We start from the raw sequence: 21844 nt of genomic DNA, 5'->3' as shown, positions 1-21844 counted from the left end.
GAAGAATTTTGATGGGATTTTAATGGGGATTGCATTGAATCTATAGATTGCCCTTGGTAGAAGTGCCATTTTTACTATGTTGATCCTCCCTATCCAAGAGCAAGGGAGATCCTTCCATTTTCTGGTATCCTCCTCAATTTCTTTCTTCATTGACTTAAAGTTCTTGTCAAATAGATCCTTTACTTCCTTGGTTAGAGTTATCCCAAGATATTTTATGCTATTTGTGGCTATCGTGAAGGGTGATGCTTCTCTGATTTCCATCTCTGCTTCCTTATCCTTTGTGTATAGGAGGGCAACTGATTTTTTGGAATTGATCTTGTATCCTGCAACGCTACTAAAGGTGTTTATCAGCTGAAGGAGTTCTTTGCTGGAGTTTTTGGGGTCGCTTATGTACACTATCATATCGTCTGCAAATAATGAAAGTTTAACTTCTTCCCTTCCGATTTGTATCTCTTTGATCTTATTGCTATTGCTAGAATTTCAAGCACTATATTAAAGAGGTATGGAGAGAGTGGACAACCTTGTCGTGTTCCTGATTTTAGTGGAATAGCTTTGAGTTTCTCTCCATTTAATTTGATGTTAGCTGACGGCTTGCTATAAATAGCTTTTATTATACTTAGGAATGACCCTTGTATTCCTAATCTCTCTAAGACCTTTATCATAAAGGGATGTTGAATTTTGTCAAATGCTTTTTCAGCATCTAATGAAATGATCATATGGTTTTTTACTTTCAGTTTATTTATATGATGGATTACATTGATAGATTTTCGTATGTTGAACCAGCCCTGCATTTCTGGGATGAAGCCTACTTGATCATAATGGATAATTTTTCTAATGTGTTCTTGGATTCGGTTTGCCAGTATTTTATTGAGTATTTTCGCGTCGATGTTCATGAGTGAGATTGGCCTGCAGTTCTCTTTCTTGGTTGTGTCTTTGTGTGGTTTTGGTATCAGAGTAACTGCAGCTTCATAAAAGGAATTTGGCAATGACTTTTCTGTTTCAATATTTTGAAATACATTAAGGAGTATAGGTATTAGCTCTTCTTGGAAGTTCTGGTAGAATTCTGCATTGAAGCCGTCTGGACCTGGGCTTTTTTTGGTGGGGAGGTTTTTTATAACAACTTCTAATTCTTCGCGACTAACAGGTCTATTTAGATTGTTCACCTGGTCCTGGTTTAACTTTGGTATATGGTACTTATCTAAAAATGTGTCCATTTCTATAACATTTTCCAATTTTGTGGCATACAGGTTTTTGTAGTAAGATCTAATGATTCTCTGAATTTCCTCTGAGTCTGTGGTTATGTCTCCCTTTTCATTTCTGATTTTGTTAATTTGTGTATTCTCTCTCCGCCGTTTGATTAGTTTGGATAGGGGTTTATCAATCTTATTGATTTTCTCCATGAACCAGCTTTTTGTTTCATTGATTCTTTGGATTGTTTTCTGTGTTTCTATTTTGTTGATTTCAGCCCTCAATTTGATTATTTCCAGTCTTCTACTTCTCCTAGGTGAGTCTGCTTCTTTTTTTTCTAAAGCTTTCAGGTGGGCTATTAAGTCTCCAATGTGTGCTTTCTCCGTTTTCTTTAAGTGGGCACTTAATGCTATGAACTTTCCTCTTAGCACTGCTTTCATCGTGTCCCATAGGTTTGAGTATGTTGAGTCTTCGTTTTCATTGAATTCAAGAAAGACTTTAATTTCTTTCTTTATTTCTTCCTTGATCCAGGTGTGGTTCAGTAGTTGACTGTCCAGTTTTCATGAGTTCATAGGCTTTCTGGGGATAGCATTGTTGTTGAACTCTAACTTTAATCCATGGTGATCTGATAAGACACAGGTGGTTACCGATATTTTTTTTGTAACTGTGTAAGTTTGCTTTGTTACCGAGTGTGTGGTCTATTTTTGAGAAGGTTCCATGAGCTGCAGAGAAGAAGGTATATTCTTTCCAATTTGGGTGGAATGTTCTATAGATGTCTGTTAAGTCCATTTGATTCATTACCTCCCTTAATCCTCTTATTTCTCTGTTACGTTTCTGTCTGATTGACCTGTCCATCGGTGAGAGAGGAGTGTTGAAATCTCCTACTATTAGTGTGTGTGGTTTGATGACTGCCTTGAGTTTTAGTAACATTTCTTTTACATAAGTGGGTGCTTTTATATTAGGGGCATATATATTCAGGATTGAGATTTCATCCTGATGAATTGTTCCTGTTATGAGTAAAAAATGTCCATCTCCATCTCTTTTGATTGATTTTAGTTTGAAGTCAACTTTCTTAGAAATTAGTATGGCCACACCTGCTTGTTTCTTAGGTCCGTTTGCTTGATAAACCTTTTCCCAGCCCTTTACTCTGAGTAGATGTCTGTCTTTGTGGTTGAGGTGTGTTTCTTGTAAGCAGCAGAATGTTGGATCCTGTTTCGTATCCAATCTCTTAGCCTGTGCCTCTTTATAGGTGAGTTGAGTCCATTGATATTAAGTGATATTAATGACCAGTGGTTGTTAACTCCGGTCATTTTTCCTTTCTTTCTTTCTTTCCTTTGGTAGTAGAGTTTGTGTGTTTCCCTTCTTCAAGTTGTGCTGGTGAAGGGTCATTAGATGTCTGAGTTATTGTGGGCATTGTTGGACTCCTTGGTTTGTGATTTTCCTTCAATTACTTTCTGAAGGGCTGGATTTGTGGCTACGTATTGTTTAAATTTGTTTTTATCCTGGAAAACTTTGTTTTCTCCATTTTTAGTGAACGAAAGCTTGGCTGGGTATAGTAGTCTGGGCTTGCATCCATGGTCTCGTAGTTTCTGCAGTATATCTATCCAGGACCTTCTGGCTTTCATGGTTTCCATAGAGAAATCAGGTGTAAGTCTGATAGGTTTACCTTTATAGGTAACTTGACCTTTTTCCTTTGCAGCTCTTAATATTCTTTCTTTATTCTGTATGTTTTGTGTTTTGATTATTATATGACAAGGAGATGTTTTTTTTTTTTTGATCCAGTCGATTCGGTGTTCTGTATGCTTCTTGGACCTTCAAAGGAATATCTTTCTTAAGGTTGGGAAAGTTTTCTTCTATAATTTTATTAAATATATTTTCTGGACCATTGAGCTGTACTTCTTCTCCTTCTTCTATCTCTATTATTCTTAGGTTTGGTCTTTTTATTATGTCCCAGATTTCCTGAATGTTTTGTGATGAGAATTTGTTGGTTATGCTGTTTTCTTTGATCAGAGTGTTTATTTTCTCTATGGTATCTTCAGTGTCTGAGATTCTTTCTTCTATCTCTTGTAATCTGTTGGTAATACTTGTCTCTGTAGTTCCTGTCCGTTTATCCAAATTTTCCATCTCCATCCTTCCCTTGGTTTGTGTTTTCTTTATTACTTCCACTTCATTCTTCAAGTCTTGAACCGTTTCCCTTACCTGTTTGATTACTTTTTCTTGTTTCTCTTGGTTTTCTTGGGTATCTTTGAGAGATTTATTCATTTCCTCTACCTTTTTGTTTGTAATCTCTAATTGATTATGGCAGTTTTTCACCTCCTGTTTAAGGTCCTCTATTATTTTCATAAAATTCACTTTTGAGTCGAATTCTTCTAATTCTTCTGGATTAGGGTGTAGACTTCTCATTTCGGGATTCCTGGATCCTGGTGATGTCACATTGCCTTTCAATTTGTTGGGGGAATTCTTGCATTGGCGCCTGCCCATCTTTTCCTTCAAATGGAGCCAGGAGAGGCCTGATGTCTTGGACCAGTCTTTGCTGTGACTAACTCTCTGGGTGTATCTCCTCAGTGTAGGGGCAGGAACCGTTCCGTTCCAGATGAACTCCTCAACACCAAAGCATGGATGCGTGGTATTCCAATGACCCGCGTAAAGAAGGCCGAATGCAAGGGGTCGGGCGGGGTCCAGTAGAACACAGGCGACACTGCAGTACAAGCTGGAGGTGCCTGTGCTCCCTTTCGGGGGTTGCTGAGGCCTTCCCGCTAGGCAGGCACTCACCGCTCTGATTGGGTAGCCTTAGTGTAGGGGCGTTTGTGCTCTCTACCGGGACCTTCCGCCCCAGGATAGTACACACTCACCAGTCCCGATGAAACTTCTCGGCACCTACACAGGAACTCCTGGATTCCCCAATGAGCCAGGGACTAAGGGAAGTAGGGCGCAGGCAGAGCAGGTCCAGGAGATCACAGCAGAGACTGCAGCCCCAGCAGCGGGGGCCCGCTTTCCCTGGGGGGGACCTTGAGGCCTGCCCTCTAGTCAGGGACTCACTGCTTTGGGTTGGTAGCCTTAGTGAAATGACAGGAAACTGTTCCACAGCTAAGGACCTTGCAGACAAGACAGGCTTGGGGGTGGGGGTGGGGGCAGGTGTGTAGGAGAGAAAGCCCTGCAGCAGTAGCTGGGGGAGGGGCGTTTGTGCTCTCTACCGGGACAGTCCACCCCAGGATAGCACACACCCGTCCCGATGAAACTTCTTGGCACCTACACAGGAACTCCTGGATGCCCCAATCAAACTAAGGGTTTCTTAAGGGGGAGGGGTTTCTAGAGGAAATTTGCTTACATAGGAACTTGGCTAAACATTTAAAAATTATTTTTCAGTACATCATATCAGGGCAGAGGTTAGGGTATAGAGTTAGGAACATGCAAAATTTCAGAAAATGAGATGATAGAGGAAGAAGAAGACAGATCTGAGGAGAAGGAAAATGAAATCCAATTACAATCTATATCCCCTGAAGGAACATAGAAAATCCATGTGGAAACTGCATGGCTAAGAGTACAGTAATATCTTAGTCAGAGTTGCTATTGCTGTGAAGAGACATAGTGATCACTGCAACTTTTATAAAGGAAAACATTTAATTGGGTGACTTACAGTTTCAGAGGTTTAGTTCAATGCCATCATGGTGGCACATGGCAGCGTGCAGGCAGACACGGTGCTGGAGAAAGAGCTGAGAGTTCTACATCCTGATCCACAGGCAACAGGAAGTGAACTGTCACACTGGGCGTAGTTTGAGCATGTAAGGGACCTCAAAGCCTGCCTCCACAGTGACACACTTCCTCCAACAAGACCATACCTATTTCAACAAAGTCACACTTCCTAATAGTACCACCCTCTATGAGCTCCTGGGGGCCAATTACATTCAAAGCACCACAAATAACATATTTATTTATTTACCTACTTGTTTTGAAACAGGATCTTTCCCTGTCCATCTTGAAATTCGGGCTCTCTTGGAACCTACTATGTAAACCAGGCTGTTAAATTTACAGTAATACTCCTGCCTAAACTCCCTGTTTCTAGATTCCTGGGTAACAAGTGTGAGCCAACTATATCTGGTTAATAATTTTTTTTTTCTGAGACAGGGTTCATCTGTAGCTTTGGAATCTGTCCTTGAACTAGCTTTTGTAGATCAGGTTTGCCTCGAACCCAGAGATCCACCTGCTTCTGTCTCCTGAGTGCTGGGATTAAAGGCATGTGCTACTACCACCCAGCCAATAATCTATTCTTATTAGTTAAATTTCATTAGCATCAACTAATGAGAGCTTTTTGAGGGCCAGTCTCAATACTCTCTCAGGGTTCAGATAGAAATCTATAGGCAGTGGAAGGCTCAAGGGTCTGAGAGTGAGGAATGAGTCTCTCACTCTGTACTTCTTCCTGCCAGTTTATTTTTCTGTTTCTAACTCTTTCATCCCTTCTTCTAATTTCTCCTAGCTTCTCTCTCAAGTCTCAAAATTCTCTTTTTACCAGGAGACTTGAAGCAATAAATATTGCTTGAAGGAAAAATATAGGAATTATTTTTCATTGGTCAAAAGCACATTCCTTGGGTGAGTGACGGCGACCCGAGCCATTGCCATAGCAACATAAGGTTCCAAGGTTACAGTACTAAGACCATGTCAGAGGCTGAGGGTACAGAGCCCAGTGAGATAAGCTATTAGACATAGTCATTTTTTTTAAACAGGCTGGCAAGCAAAAAAATTGGCATGCTTTTCTTAGTATACTTTATGTAGCAACCTTGTTTGAACATTTGGGTCTCTGACCTTGTGCAGAGCTGTATAGTTTTATACTTATGATCTGTTTACAGAAAGCCTCTAGTCTAGTTTGAACTTGCTCTGATGTGAAAGTGATCTAATTGTGGGGAGTTTGTGTTAATCTAAGGTTGTTATTTTTTTGATGTTAGTCTGAGTAAAAAGGAACAAAGCAAGCTTTTAAGTATCTACAGTCCTAATGGGACAAATAGATCTAATTATGAAGCATGTCCTAATGTATATTCTATATGTCAAAATTATACAATCAAATGAAAAGTCATCTTCCTAACAATCCACAGTTATATGTACTCATAAAATTGAGATGATAAAATTACATATACACATCACATGATATTACACACTACAGTGCAGGTATTGGGGAGACAGCAAGATGCTTTAGCAAAAGTGAGCAACAGTTTTCCGACAATGGTCCTGCAGACCTTGCCAAGACAGGATTAGCCTCCATCAGAGTCACTCCTCTAGTGGGTTGGCATTTGAACACTAATTGTCACCTACTATGACTCTCTGACCCCTGACAGTTAACTTTTGAAACAAAATTAATACCTATATAATGTAAAGCTTATAATAATATATATGGTAAAAACCAACATAAGATGGGAAGAATAGAATAATATGGTCTTAACATTCTTATATTACATTGAAATACAATATTATTATTTTAAGAAAAATATGCAAACCCTAAAGCAGCTACTAAAAATAATCACAATATATTGTAAGCTACCAAGTCAACAAGTAGATTAAATGTTATCGTAAGAATGCTAAATATATAAGCAGCCAGTCAGGAGACTTGAAAAGAATCTTGAGGAATAGAAAACAAATTCCCAAGATCAAATGTCTAAGCACAACCTCATCAATAATCACATGTAAATATTCTAAGTACCACAATTAAGACATTAATTGATTATCAGATTGGATAAAAAAGCAAGAGCCAACAGTGTGTTCTCTGCAAGAATCAAGTTAAATATAAAGACTAACTGATGTAAGAGGGTCATTTATCTATGTGTTACCTTCATTGGTTAATAAAGAAACTGCCTTGGCCTTTTGATAGGCCAGCCCTTAGGTGGATGGAGCAGACAGGTGAGAATTCTGGAAGGAAGAAAGCAGAGTCAAGCAGACGCCATGACTCTCCTCTCCTAGATGGACGCTGGTTAGACTCATGCCGGTAAGCCACAGTCAAGTGGCAATACAGATATTAGAAATGGGTTAGATCAATATGTGATAGTTAGCAAATAAGGGACTGGAGATAATGGGCCAGGCAGTGTTTTATTTTTTTTATTTTTATTTCTTTAATTAATTAATTTATTTATTAAAGATTTCTGCCTCCTCCCCACCACCACCTCCCATTTCCCTCCCCCTCCCCCAATCAAGTCCCCCTCCCTCGTCAGCCCTAAGAGCAATCAGGGTTCCCTGCCCTGTGGGAAGTCCAAGGACCACCCACCTCCATCCAGGTCTAGTAAAGTGAGCATCCAAACTGCCCAGGCTCCCACAAAGCCAGTACATGCAGTAAGATCAAAAACCCATTGCCATTGTTCTTGAGTTCTCAGTAGTCCTCATTGTCCACTATGTTCAGCGAGTCCGGTTTTATCCCATGCTTTTTCAGCCCCAGGTAGCTGGCCTTGGTGAGTTCCCGATAGAACATCCCCATTGTCTCAGTGTGTGGGTGCACCCCTCGCAGTCCTGAGTTCCTTGCTCGTGCCCTCTCTCCTTCTGCTCCTGATTTGGACCTTGAGATTTCAGTCCAGTGCTCTAATGTGGGTCTCTGTCTCTGTCTCCTTTCATCGCCTGATGAAGGTTAATATTCAGGAGGATGCCTATATGTTTTTCTTTGGGTTCACCTTCTTATTTAGCTTCTCTAGGATCACGAATTATAGGCTCAATGTCCTTTATCTATGGCTAGAAACCAAATATGAGTGAGTACATCCCATGTTCCTCTTTTTGGGTCTGGCTTACCTCACTCAGGATAGTGTTTTCTATTTCTGTCCATTTGCATGCAAAATTCAAGAAGTCATTGTTTTTTACTGCTGAGTAGTACTCTAATATGTATATATTCCATACTTTCTTCATCCATTCTTCCATTGAAGGGCATCTAGGTTGTTTCCAGGTTCTGGCTATTACAAACAATGCTGCTATGAACATAGTTGAGCATATACTTTTGTTGTATGATAGGGCATCTCTTGGGTATATTCCCAAGAGTGGTATTGCTGGGTCCAGAGGTAGGTTGATCCCGAATTTCCTGAGAAACCGTCACACTGCTTTCCAAAGTGGTTGCACAAGTTTGCATTCCCACCAGCAATGGATGAGTGTACCCCTTTCTCCACAACCTCTCCAGCAAAGGCTATCATTGGTGTTTTTTATTTTAGCCATTCTAACAGGTGTAAGATGGTATCTTAAAGTTGTCTTGATTTGCATTTCCCTGATCACTAAGGAAGTTGAGCATGACCTTAAGTGTCTTTTGGCCATTTGAACTTCTTCTGTTGAGAATTCTCTGTTCAGCTCAGTGCCCCATTTTATAATTGGGTTGATTAGCCTTTTACGTTATTTGCAGATGATATGATAGTATACATAAGCGACCCCAAAAACTCTACCAAAGAACTCCTACAGCTGATAAACACCTTTAGTAATGTGGCAGGATACAAGATCAACTCCAAAAAATCAGTTGCCTTGCTATACACTAAGGATAAGGAAGCAGAGAGGGAAATCAGAGAAGCATCACTTTTCATGATAGCCACAAATAGCATAAAATATCTTGGGGTAACTCTGACCAAGGAAGTGAAAGATCTATTTGACAAGAACTTTAAGTCTATGAAGAAAGAAATTGAAGAGGACACCAGAAAATGGAAGGATCTCCCTTGCTCTTGGATTGGGAGGATCAACATGGCAATTCTACCAAAAGAAATCTATAGATTCAGTGCAATCCCCATCAAAATCCCATCAAAATTCTTCACAGATCTGGAGAAGACAATAATCAACTTTATATGGAAAAACAACCCAGGATAGCCAAAACAATCTTATACAATAAAGGATCGTCTGGAGGCATTACCATCCCTGACTTCAAACTCTATTACAGAGCTACAGTATTGAAAACAGCTTGGTATTGGCATAAAAACAGAGAAGTCGACCAATGAAATCGAATAGAAGACCCGGACTTTAACCCACAAACCTATGAACACCTGATTTTCGACAAAGGAGCTAAAAGTATACAGTGGAAAAAAGAGAGCATCTTCAACAAATTGTGCTGGCAAAACTGGATGTCAATCTGTAGAAAAATGAAAATAGATCCATATCTATCACCATGCACAAAACTCAAGTCCAAATGGATTAAAGACCTCAATATCAGTCCGAACACACTGAACCTGATAGAAGAGAAAGTGGGAAGTACTCTACAACACATGGGCACAGGAGACCACTTCCTACGTATAACCCCAGCAGCACAGACATTAAGGGCATCATTGAATAAATGGGACCTCCTGAGACTGAGAAGCTTCTGTAAAGCAAAGGACACTGTCACTAAGACAAAAAGGCAACCCACTGACTGGGAGAAGATCTTCACCAACCCCGCAACTGACAAAGGTCTGATCTCCAAAATATATACAGAACTCAAGAAACTAGACCGTAAAAGGCTAATCAACCCAATTATAAAATCAGGCAGTGTTTAAATGAATACAATTTGTCTGTTGTTATTTCGGGTGTTAAGCTAGCTGTGCGGGAGCCAGGCGGGACAAAAAGCAGGCCTGCTCACCTTATCACTAAGACTAACTGAAGCAGAACTTGCCAGATGAGGGGAAACATGACTTTTCTCTGGATGCTATGGATCCAACCTCAAACTCTCGTGCTGGGCTGCAAGTACTTTGCCAACTGACTGAGCCTTAGGCCCATCTATTGGTAGTGGAAGTTCGCACTTCAATATTTGGGACAAAGAAGATAAACTGATACTTACTTGGAGAGGGGGCCCTGCTTACCACTCCACTCCGTAGGGGTTTATCCCCATTCACCTTGGCTGGAAAAGACCATGTGAAAGGCAATGTGGTCATTGGCTGGAGAAGCACTTGTCCCTGTGTAAGCTGGCCAGCTGACCTATGTGACACTCAAAGGCAGCCCCGTAAGCTTTGGCACAGATAGCAAGTGTGATAATGCTTTCCAGATGCCAGCTCACTCTTTAAAAGCATCCCAAATGTGATTCCTGGGCAAAGGTAGCCATCCTGGTTTGCTTTCTCTCGCTTTGATAACCTCCATTACCAAAAGCAACCTGGAGAGGAAAGGGCTTTTTGGCTAGCATATTTGGGTCACAGGTCATCACTGGAGAATATAGAACAGGAACTCAAGCAGGAGCAGAAGCTGGAACCACAGAAGAAAGCTGTTTTCTGCCTTGCTTTTCATGGTTTGCTCAGCTTGCATATTTATACTCCTAGGCTCCCTTGCTCAGAAATGGCACCACCCACAGTGGGCTGTACCATCCCATGTCAATCATTAATCAAGAAAATGCCCTTTATGCTTACCTACACTCTAATCTGATGGAGGTGTTTTCTTGGTTGAGGCTTCCTCTTCCCAGATGACTCTAGCTTGGGTCAAGGTAACAACAAACTAACCAGCATTGACCCTTATATCATAGACTTGCAGTTAGGATTTTTAAAGGCTATTTAATCAAATATGTGTAGTGGTATAATACATTAATTTTGACATCAAGTAAACTGTAAAAACGCTCATTAAGAGATTCAGTTTCTCTAACTAAATCAAGAACAATGGTCTCTGTGTTGAAATAAACCAGCATTTAACTGCTCTAAATAAAAGCTTAACCTCCCAAATTAAATGACTTAGCATAATTTATCAGAACATTATTTTTTAGCCTTTAAGTCAAATACTGTTCCTGAACAATGCTGTCCCTGAACTATGAGTGACAGGTATAACCAAAGATGCTTCTAAACTCCCACTACACATTTCTCTTGCGTCCAGGAGGAGGGGCAAAGCTGTTATGAGTCAGTGAACTCCTGGTCTCTAGACAGTTTGAATGCTATGCCAATGAAGGCTTACAAACCGAGGTGTGTGTTGAAGCTTTGTTTTTTAAGTCATTCTGCTTAGATTCTTTGGTTTCCAGTCTCTGCGTCATTGGCAAGCAGGTGGCTGCACCTTCAGAGCAAGGCCCCTGGCTAACTCCCACAGTGACAGGGGCACAGGGTTGTTGTTTCCTGTGATTGGCTTTCAGAAGAACGGTCCCAGGTTCTTGAGCAAGGCACTTCGGGATTGTACAGCTGAAAGTGTGCCTGACCTTTGCAGAGATTTCCATATCAAAAAGAGGAGGCTGGATCTGTAGGTCTTTATTGAAAATGCTCTTGGGAAAAGAAAGAGCAGAGGGAAGCCTCTCTCCCGTAGGCAACAGGAAATATTCTAAATCTCTCAGTGTTTTTTTTTTTTTTTTTTTTTTTTTTTGCATGTGATTCCCAGGGTTCAGGCTGACAGGGGGATAATCCACAGAGAATGGAGGTGGCAGAAGACAATCCCCAAACCAAACTCCACCCTCAGAACCATCCTTGGATTCTGCTGGACCCTTAAATCCTGGGTCTGTCCTGAGGAACAAACAGTGTGGAAAAGGACGCACGTATGTCTGAATATTTGATGATGCTGTTTGGTTAAGAGTCTGAACTCTTGGTTAGGACTCAACTTACCAATTGGCTAACATTGTTGTTTTCTTACTACCCAGAAAAGTAGGAGTTCATGAGAGAAGCCAGTAATGAGAGTACCAAGGTCTTGTTAGGTTTTGTTGCCACCTTGTATCTAATGCATAGATTGCGCTGTTGTGAGACAACTTTCTGTGATTCATTTGTAATATTACACTCTCAGGGTCTCATGGAGCTGGCCTTGAACTCATTATGTAGGACCTTGAATCTCCAACCTTCCTTACTCCACTTCCTGGGTGTTGTAGTTCCTCCGTGTGTCCCCTTTCCTGGACTGTCCTGTGCAGCAGATCAATCCAGGACTTCCAGGCAAGCACTCTACCAACTGAGCCATATTCCCAGCCCGTTACTTTTAATTTAGTGAACTGTAATTGCTTGGTTCATTTCTGTGCCAACCAAACAATGAAAGGAACACAACATTTTAAAATAAGGAATGGGTGACTATCTGATATATGCATCACCATAGTAGAAAATAAGAAAACATACTTAGGAGTTGATAGCGAATTGTGAACACTGTAGTTTTAGCTTAATATTTAAAGAGGGAAGGATTTTGTTCGTAATTTTTCATTTCCGTGCTTCATCTCATCCCACCCAAACCAAACAAATTGAAGTTGTCATATATACAGGGCCATATCAGAAACAGAGAGCAAATATGCTATTTAAATATTTCTTCCCTGTTTGGTTTAGCCAGGTCTCAGTATTAGAGTCCTTCTTTGCCTCTAACGCGAAGGAGTCGCAGCAGAAAACGTTGGCTCTGTTGAGCTCCAGCAAAATCATGACCTATGTATAATAGTAGTTAAACAACAAAGAGAGCTGATGCTTTAAAGCCAGTTACAGGAAGGTGCTCCCAGGGGCGATGCCATTGGCTCAGTTATTTCTAGCTTCCCATTAACCGTGGTGAACTCTGGAGATTCAGCAGCCTGCAAGTGTCCCAGCTGGTTGCAAGAACTAAATGGCCCTTTCAAGCTTCCCGTGCTGGGCCCCAAACACATGATTCTGTCTGCAGCTGAAATAGCTCACCAAATTTATTTTCTTTTTAAAAGCAATGAATTCAATTTCCTGAGAAGTCTAGGATAAGTTGCTTTGAAATAGGTGGAGTTTTATGACTGAAAAAAAAAGAAAAGCATCAATTTGGTTTTTATACATAACTTCCCATGGACCATGCTATCTCACAATAGTTTAAAGAAAAGGTCATTCTGGATCTACTCATTCAACTATCTATCCATCCATTCCTCTATCATCTATCTATCCATTTATCATCTATCAGCCCCTCTCTCTATCCATCCATCCTCTATCTATCTGTCTGTCTGTCTGTCTATCTATCATCTGTCTATCTATCTATCTATCTATCTATCTATCTATCTATCTATCTATCTATCTATCTATCATCTATCTATCATCTATCTATCTATCTATCATCTATCTATCTATCATCTATCTATCTATCTATCTATCTATCTATCTATCTATCTATCTATCTATCTATCATCTGTCGTACACGCAGGTATGTATGTACTTACTGATGTCCTCGCTTGCACATTCTAAGGCCAGCAAGCAGGACACTTGATGTTTTCTTCTGCTGCTCTTCCCTTTACTGCCCTGAGACTGGCTCTTTCCATGAAGTGGAGGTCCACTGTTCTGGCTAGCCTGAGCTCTCTGGATCCACCTGTCTCAGCCCTCCGATGCTGGGGTGATGGGCACTCACGCCCATATCTGGCTTTCTACCTGAGGGCAAGGGATCCAAGCTCAGGTCATGACACTTGCAAAACAGGTGTGTCACCCTCAGAATCATTTTCCTAGCCCAGCTTCTGCTCTTAGGAAACTTGCCTTTACTTTTTTTGTTTGGGAAATCTAAGCGGCCATTTAATTATTCCCTATAAGAATTTTGATAACTTATTAAAAATGAACTATGTTATTTTAGTAAGTTTTACTCAAAAAATTGTGTTATGAAGTCAAATTCTGGGTAAGTCAAGAGACTATCAAACTCTGTTTTAGTTCTCAAAAAAGATGATTTTATTATTTCAAGAAGTTGAATATTGTTCATCAAGAACTATATTGCATGCTGGGGCTATTCCTCTGTGAAGAGTGCTGGCCTAGAGGCACAAAGTCCCCAGCTGATCCTCAGCAACTTCACAGTGTGTGGTGTGGTGCTCACACCTGCTACTCTAGTGCTGGGGAGGGAGGTAGAAGGACCATAGTTCAAGGTCACACTAGCTGCGTTGAGAATTAAAGGCCAGCTTGGTATACAAGAGACCTTGTGACAGGGCAGGGGAGGGGTAATAGAGACTGTAGCTTTGAACATTGAAAACATTACTTTTGTACCTTGGAGGTTAAGAGTGCTTGCTATGGATTTGTGAGAAACTACATTCTGTTGCCAGCACCCACATAACAAGCTGGCCATCTGGTGCATAGTGTAACCCCAACTTTGATAGAAACAGAGGCAGGAGGAATCCAAGAAAACAGGAACCCCAGGTTCAGGGAGAAATGCTACCACAGAGGACTAGGTGGAGAATGACAGAGGCACATGTGATACCCTCTTCCGGCCTCTTTGTGCTTGCACAGATGTGCATAGACGTAAACATGCATGTGTATATGCCACACACACAAACAGACACACACACATGCATGCACACACACAATTTTAAAAACAGAAGCATCAGTTTTGCTTTCCTGCCTGATTTGCCTGTGCTGGTAGAAGCCCCTTTGGGTGGTGGTTGTACTATCTAATAACTGGGATCCTGATGCCCCTGCCAGAGACTAGGAGACATTCACTCACTTGTGGTTCCTGAGGTGTATCTCTGGAGCAGTGAAAAATGAACTTTATTATTTCTTTTTTGGTAATAAAGATTCAGCTTGTCTGGACAAACAGGAGATAGGAGTTAAAAATAGCTCCTAGACAGTGCTGAGTGCTCAGTGGGAGATTCAATATTGATTGATGGTAGACACACGATTGCTGGAACCTGGGTAGTAAAAGAAACCTTTAAGCAAAATACTTAAAATATAAAATAAAAACTAGATGGTGGAGATTCCTTTCATGATTTTCCTCAACAAAACAAAGCATAATTTCACTGCAAAATGTGTTTCTAAAGTCTGTAACTCATTATTGTTATTACTAGAGCTGGACATTTCAAAAAGCAAGAAGGTTTTTTGTTCTTCAACTGGATAAAGAGAGAATCCATGCTTCTATTTAACTGATGCAGCTCCTAAAAGATTAGAGAAATGAAACAGAGCAACAGCGGGAATCTGGGAGTGTTGTCTGAGGTCCATCACAAATGCACATTTAGTAACAAGCTTCATGGTACAAGGTCTGCCCTGTAGGCATCAGGGATTTCCAAAGAGCAGAGATGAATGGGTGGCAGCAGTGTTTTAGGAAGATGGGTTTGGGCTTTAGGGGCTCATAATCCTTAATTTTCACACCAAATTTATGCACAGAATACAATTGGGCTACTATGAATAAAAAGCACTGTCTGCTGATATCTTTCCCCTCTTGTTGGGAACCGAACCTGGTCCTCAGGCATAACAACAAGTGCTCTTAACCACTGAACTGATGTGGGATGCCCTTCTGTATGCTGTGAATATGTTTTATCACCATTGGTTAATAAAGAAGCTCATTTGGTTTATGGCAGAGCAGAATATAGCTAGGCAAGAAATCAAAAAAGATACAGGGAGAAAGAAAGTAGAGTCAGGTAGATGCCAGCAGCTTCTGGGGAAGCAAGACATGTAGAAAATGAGGTAATGCCATGGCCATATGACAATACATAGATTAATAGAAAATGGTTAATTTATTTGTAAAGCTAGTCAGTAAGAAGCCTGAGCCATCAGCCAAAAAATTTATAATTAATATTAAGCCTCAGAGTGGTTATTTGGGAACTGACAGGCAAGAGAGAAACCTCCAGTTACACTGAACCATCTCTCCAGCCCCTGGAAACTTATTTCAAATTGAAGTCATGTCTTGAGGACTAATGACCAGTGGTTAAACCCTAAGAGTAACTGTGGTTTCATTGCAGAAGGGTGAATTCAGTCTTGGTCTGTCTCACTCTCCTCCTTGTCCTCTTCTCTTTATGGTCCTCCCTTCCTCTCTCTGTTCTTTTGCCAAGGGTCAGTACAATAAGGACTCTGATGGAGGAAGGTCATTGGTTAAATAATAAAGAAACTGCCTAGGTCCATTTATAGGCCAGCCCTTAGGTGGGTGGAGTAAACAGAGAGAATGCTGGGAGAAAGAAGCCGAGTCAGGGAGTCGCCATGATTCTCCCACTCCAGACAGACGCAGGTTAAGATCTCCCTGGTAAGCCAGCTCGTGGTACTACACAGAATATTAGAAATGGGTTAGATCAATATGTAAGAGCTAGCCAATAAGAGGCTGGAGCTAATGGGCCAGGCAGTGATTAAAATAATACAGTTTCCGTGTAATTATTTCGGGGCATAAGCTAGCCATGTGGGCGGCTGGGTGCCGGGGACGCAGCCCTGCTGCTCATACTTCTACAGGACTCATTGCTAGATACCCTTCCTTTGATCTGGAATGTTGTAGGCCCCGGAACAATGAGCTAATGCATGCCTGTTCATCATAAACAGCATGGCCTGTGATATTCTCTGACAACACACAGGATGCACCAAGACAAGTGCATGGCTCTGATTGATGCTCACGTGGCAGATGAAGGTCAGGGATGGAGGTAACTTGTCCCATAAACTGCTTCACTAATAAAGTGGTGAGACTGGGATTGAAACATAAGAAGCCTGGTCTGCTGGTGAAGACTTTACATTCTTGACAAAGGTACTTACTGTACCACCTCCTAAAGGGAAAGTTGAAACAGACCGCCCTGTAAGTATGCTAGTTGGGGTAACTATACAGGGTAGTTTCAATCTCATTCTAACTGCAATTTGTTAGCTGTACACTGAAAGGAAAAAGCATCAGGTGTTGGGACGGGACAATTGTTTATATTCTGTCAATTATGTTATAAATAAACGCTGATTGGCCAGTAGCCAGGCAGGAAGTATAAACAGGACAACCAGACAGGAAGTAGAGGTGGGTCAAGAAGAACAGGAGAACTCTAGGAAGAGGGAAGCTCCCTCTGCAGTCCTATCCAGACACGGAAGAAGCAAGATGTGACTACGCTGCTGAAAAAGGAACTGAGCTATGTGGCTAACACAGATAAGAATTATGGGCTAGTGTAAGTTATAAGAGTTAATAAGAAGCCTGAGCTAATGAGCCAATTAGTTTATGATTAATGTAGACCTCTGTGTGATTTCTTTGGGACTTAACGACTGCGGGAACTGGGCAGGACAGAAACTCAGTCAAGTTGTCTTCAGACTACTGTGAGAACCATCACTTTCCACTTCTACAATTTTAAATCATTTCCCATCACCTCTAAGTATTTGGCTTTAGCCACAGCAGGGGTTAATGCATATTTACTTCTATGGAGGCCTCATGAACATCAGAACATCTGAGCAAAGGGTCTCTTCTGTTTCAAAAGACAGATTAAGAACCTGAAGCATGGATTTAAGGAGGCCCACAGATCCACATGGCACTTGAAAACACAGACTGAAATGCTGTAGACTCCATCTGTAACTCAATTTACTAGGCAAATCTAACGAAGTCAAATGTGTTATGAGGAGCCCACCAGAAATGACCACTCAGTTGAAAAATCTTTATTCCCCCTAGCTGGGACTACACTCAGGTATTTGTAACCAAAGTGTAGTATCTAGTGTCCAGAGTATGGGGTTTTTGAAAGCAAAAACCATATCCTGGCATCTCACTCAGCAACTGTGAGGTGGGGGAGAGGAGCAGGAGGTATGTGTGGCACATTGTGCAAGCAAGCAGTTTACAGAAGCTGAGATAAGATAGTTGGAGCTTCTGAACTTCAGGCTCCTAGAGTAGAGTTGTGGAATTTTCCATAGAGCTTTTTGTAAAGGAGATCAAGTCTAAAATGGCCCCAGAAAGAATACAAGATGGAGGGAGGGACCTCTTCAATGTTCTGCCCTGCCACACAGGCTTCAAGGGTTTTGTATAGTAGAAAGAGTTATACAAATGCTAATTTTTCTTCTTCTCCTCCTCCCCCTTCTTCTTTTTCTTCTCCCTAAATCAAGTCTTTGGAAATGAAAACCTTACAGTAAAATAGTCATCATGACTAGCTGCCTACTTGAGTTTCTTAGAGAGCACCATGCATCTAAAACAGAGGGATATTTAAATTGCTGATCAAGTCATTTAGTTAGTTAGTTTTGAGACAGGATCTCCTGCAGCCCTGGCTGACCTCAAATTGCTTCTGTAGTTAGCAATAACCTCCTGCCTGACCCTCCCAAGTGCTGTGATTACAGACTTTTTGAGCCTCAATTTCCATCTGTTGTATACATACATGTGTGGATGCTTCTACAACAGACTAAGTCACAGGTTTGTGTGTGTGTGTGTGTATGTGTGTGTGTGTGTGTGTGTGAAGGCCACCAGACCAAGACATTCCCCTAACACAGAAAATGTAAAATCTGGGCATCTAAGCCAGTGGTCCCCAGGAGGCTTCATTACTGTCTGTAGCAGTCTGGTTGGAAGAACGTGAACAAGACACCTGAGCAAACTCTGTCCTTAACATTTTTCTGGCCCTGTTCCCTCCCCTTCTCTCCATTTTTAGCAACTACAGCCACGGATCCAGCCATCATTAATATTTTATTAGCACAAATGGTGCTCTGTGACTGTCTTCCTGTGACCTTTATTTTCCTTTGTTCACAGAGATGTGTGGAAAGCTGAGCCACTCCCTGGCCTAATGGGGGAAAGGAAAAAAACCTCCCAGGATGATGCTCTGGAAAATGAAGTAGAGAAGAGCCCCTCTGTATGCTGCTGTTTACCTCTGAGACCAGGTTGCTCCTTTTAAAGCTGGTGGCCAGTGTTCTCTGTGCTTAGTAAACACTCTCTGAGTGTGGCTCAAGACGATCCCTGTAACCGTGTTTTAAGCCTGCCAAGGAGATCCTGGTGGGTTCAAACAAAATGAACTGACTGAGGCAATCGAGCCAAGTTTTCTCCACAAGTGAGAGAACATGGGAAATCTGAGAAGGTCCATTTGTACCACATTCTTTGAAGGGACCCTTGGAAATCCTTCTTTCTCCCCAATAGACAAAGTCCTAGAGGTAGATTGTTCTGGCTCACTCTGACCCTGACCTGTCTGGCCCTTTCCCTGTGCCCCATTTCACCTTACTCACTGGTATCCCAGGGCCTTGGATTCTTCACATGGGAAGCTAGCTCTACACAGGTGCTGAGAGGCCTTGGGGCCAAGTCTAGTATTCTCTAAGCCATGAACCTTCTGACAACTCGTGACATCATTTTTTTTCAAGACAGAGTTTCTCTATATAGCCCTGGCTGTCCTGAAACTTGCTCTGTAGACCAGGCTGGCCTTGAACTCAGACATCCACCTGCCTCTGCCTCCTGAGTGCTGGGATAAAAGGTGTGCACCACCATTCCTGGAGACATTTTTTTTAATGATCCGTACTTGCTGTCTGGAAGTCAGGCTGACTGTCCCTGGAAGTCAAGATCCTCCTGCCTCAGCCACAGCCCTCACTGCACCAGGACTACCACATTCAACTAAGACACCATGTCTTGGAAGCCCTTCCCCCAAGAGGACTCCCCACCCGTGTCAGCCATTTTCAGGATATGTCTTTGTCTTTTCCCTTTCTTTCAGTTCCCTCACTGGCCATGTATTCAGTCATCTCCCTGCCCCCAGCTGAGAAAACTTCACCCAGGTTCCTTGGCAAGCTTGTTCCTAACCCTGCTGAGAAGAGGGTCCCATTGCCTTCCACAGCCATAGAACAAATGTATGCCATTTGGGGATGCCATTGGCTGCCTCTGAGAATGCACGTTTATAGCTTACTTATCTGATCGATAAAAATCATACTCTCTTGTTTTCAGTTCTCCCATCTTGATGTGCAGTGTACCCGGGCACTGTCTCGGGTTTGCCTGGGACTTATCTGCATTTTCTTCTGTGCAGCACCTTCTTTTATTTTGTATTAGATTCTTAGTATTCCCTCCCATTTTCTAGAAAATTATCTTTTTCTATGCCAGAAACCAATCTTTTATCTATTATTAATATACTCATGTATCTTCCCTGCCAGTCTTCCACTTAAAATAATCTCCCTTTTTCTTCTCTATTTGACATATGAATGTTTTAATTTTGAATGAGTCAGCTTTGTGAGCCTTTCTCATGACTTTTAAACATCCCGGTAAGGACCTGCCTAGCCAAGGCCACATATGCATTTTCATTTGTGTGTTGTAAATACAGTTATATTCTAAGGGATCTCACCTTTACATCTTTAACTTAATTTGAGTTTATTTTATAGCAAGTACCAAATAAAGAATTTCTTTTTAAAATTATTTATTTTATCTATATGTGCATGTGTGTGTACCTGAGTGAGTTCATGTGTGTGCAGAAATGAGTGAGTTCATGTGTATCAAGTGTGTACAGGAACCTGAAGAGTCCAGAAGCGGGAGCTGGATCCCCTGGAACTGGAGTTGCTCATGGTGAGCCATCAAGTGGTTGGTAGGAACTGAACCTGGGTCCTCTGTTAGAACAGTAAGAATATTTAACTACAGAGCCATTATCTTATTTTTTTCTACCAGGGAGTACCCACATAACTTAGCACTCTTTATTAAATAGCCCACTCACCCATTGAAATGCCACACATAACATCTCCATATTTCACCTATTACCATCCACTTATCTAGTCCTGTTCTAATGATGTTTTGTTTATGGTCCCAAACCTTATATTGCAGTTAGATAATGGAAATTAAAGACTTGAGAGTTGGTTTTTATTTCCAAAAATTATTTCCATTATTACTCTGTCTATATTTTTCCATGTGAATTTCAATTCAATTTTGCCATATTGCATAAAAAAATAATTTGGGTGATTTTATTAGGATTGGGTTGAATTTACAGATTAATTTCTGGAGGATCAAATGTTTCTAAACATTTAGGTCTTCTTTTATGGTATGAAATACCCTTCAGCTGTATTTTGTAGTTTTCTCTAAAGGAGTTTGTACAATTTGATAACCTCACTTGGGATATTTTATAGTTTGTGTCTGTGGATGGAATAATTTTCAATTACTTTTTGTAGGCTTTGGGAATGATAATGCCTAAGAAATTTTCTAATTAAATTTTTTTTGGTATGTGAGTACATATGTATGTATGTGTTTGGACATGTGTGTGAGTGTGCACATGGTATGTGTGTGAGTAGTGTATGTAAACCCTTTGAACACACACAAAGAAGGACATTGGGTGTCCTGCTGTGTCACTATCTGCCTATTTTCTCAAGACAGGATGTCCCACTGAACCTGGATCTAGGCTGCCAGCCAGCAAGCCACAGGCATCCCCTGTCTCTATCTCTCAGAGCACTGGGATTATGAAATCAAGTCTGGCTTATGTATATGGGTTCTGGGAACTTGAACTTAGGCTTTGCACATCAAAGCCTCTTAACCAATGAGCCATATCCCCAGACCTCAAGTCATTTTCTTACAAATGATCCATGTCAAGAACTCTTACTCCTTTCAATGCTGAGACTGTCTTGAGTAAACAGAAATGCATGCGGTATTAGCCAGGGTGTGTGGTCTACCTTCTCCTGGGCGTGTTTCCCCGTTTCCACCCTCACTGCTTCACACCCAGCTTCTGCTGCTCTTGTCATAGGTCTGGCAAAGTTCTATATTTAAATAAAACAAAGGCCAGATACACATTAATCTCAAGTGCTCTAGCCTTAACTCTAGATACACTTTTGAAAGAGCCAATAAATATGTATTAGGATGTTCTGTGCAGGACACAGCTACTCTGAAGTATATAAGATGCATAAAACATGCACTGTTCTCAGCAGCTGAAAAGAGCTATGTGCTTGCGAAGGCCGGTGGCAGAGCTCGGTGATATAATGATAGCTCCAATGCGGCTTGAACGCTAATGCCTGAAAGACCCATTACATTATTTAATCCTTATAAATCCCTCAGGCAGGGAGAACTAACATTATCTCTAGAAATGAATCCTCATATATATAAAAGTATATGACAAGAAATAGGACTGTCTTGGTCCTCTATTCCTGGGACTTCCTCGGGTGATGACAATGAACTTGTTATTTACTACACACCCTTCACTGCACACTGGGCAGCTTACTCGAATGATGTGACAGGCTGGTAGGTAGGTTATGCTAATGAGAGGCCTCGGCGT

Source organism: Chionomys nivalis, chromosome 17, assembly GCF_950005125.1.
Source record: "Chionomys nivalis chromosome 17, mChiNiv1.1, whole genome shotgun sequence".
Taxonomy (NCBI): Eukaryota; Metazoa; Chordata; class Mammalia; order Rodentia; family Cricetidae; genus Chionomys; species Chionomys nivalis.
Note: the sequence above shows the minus strand (reverse complement) of the source record.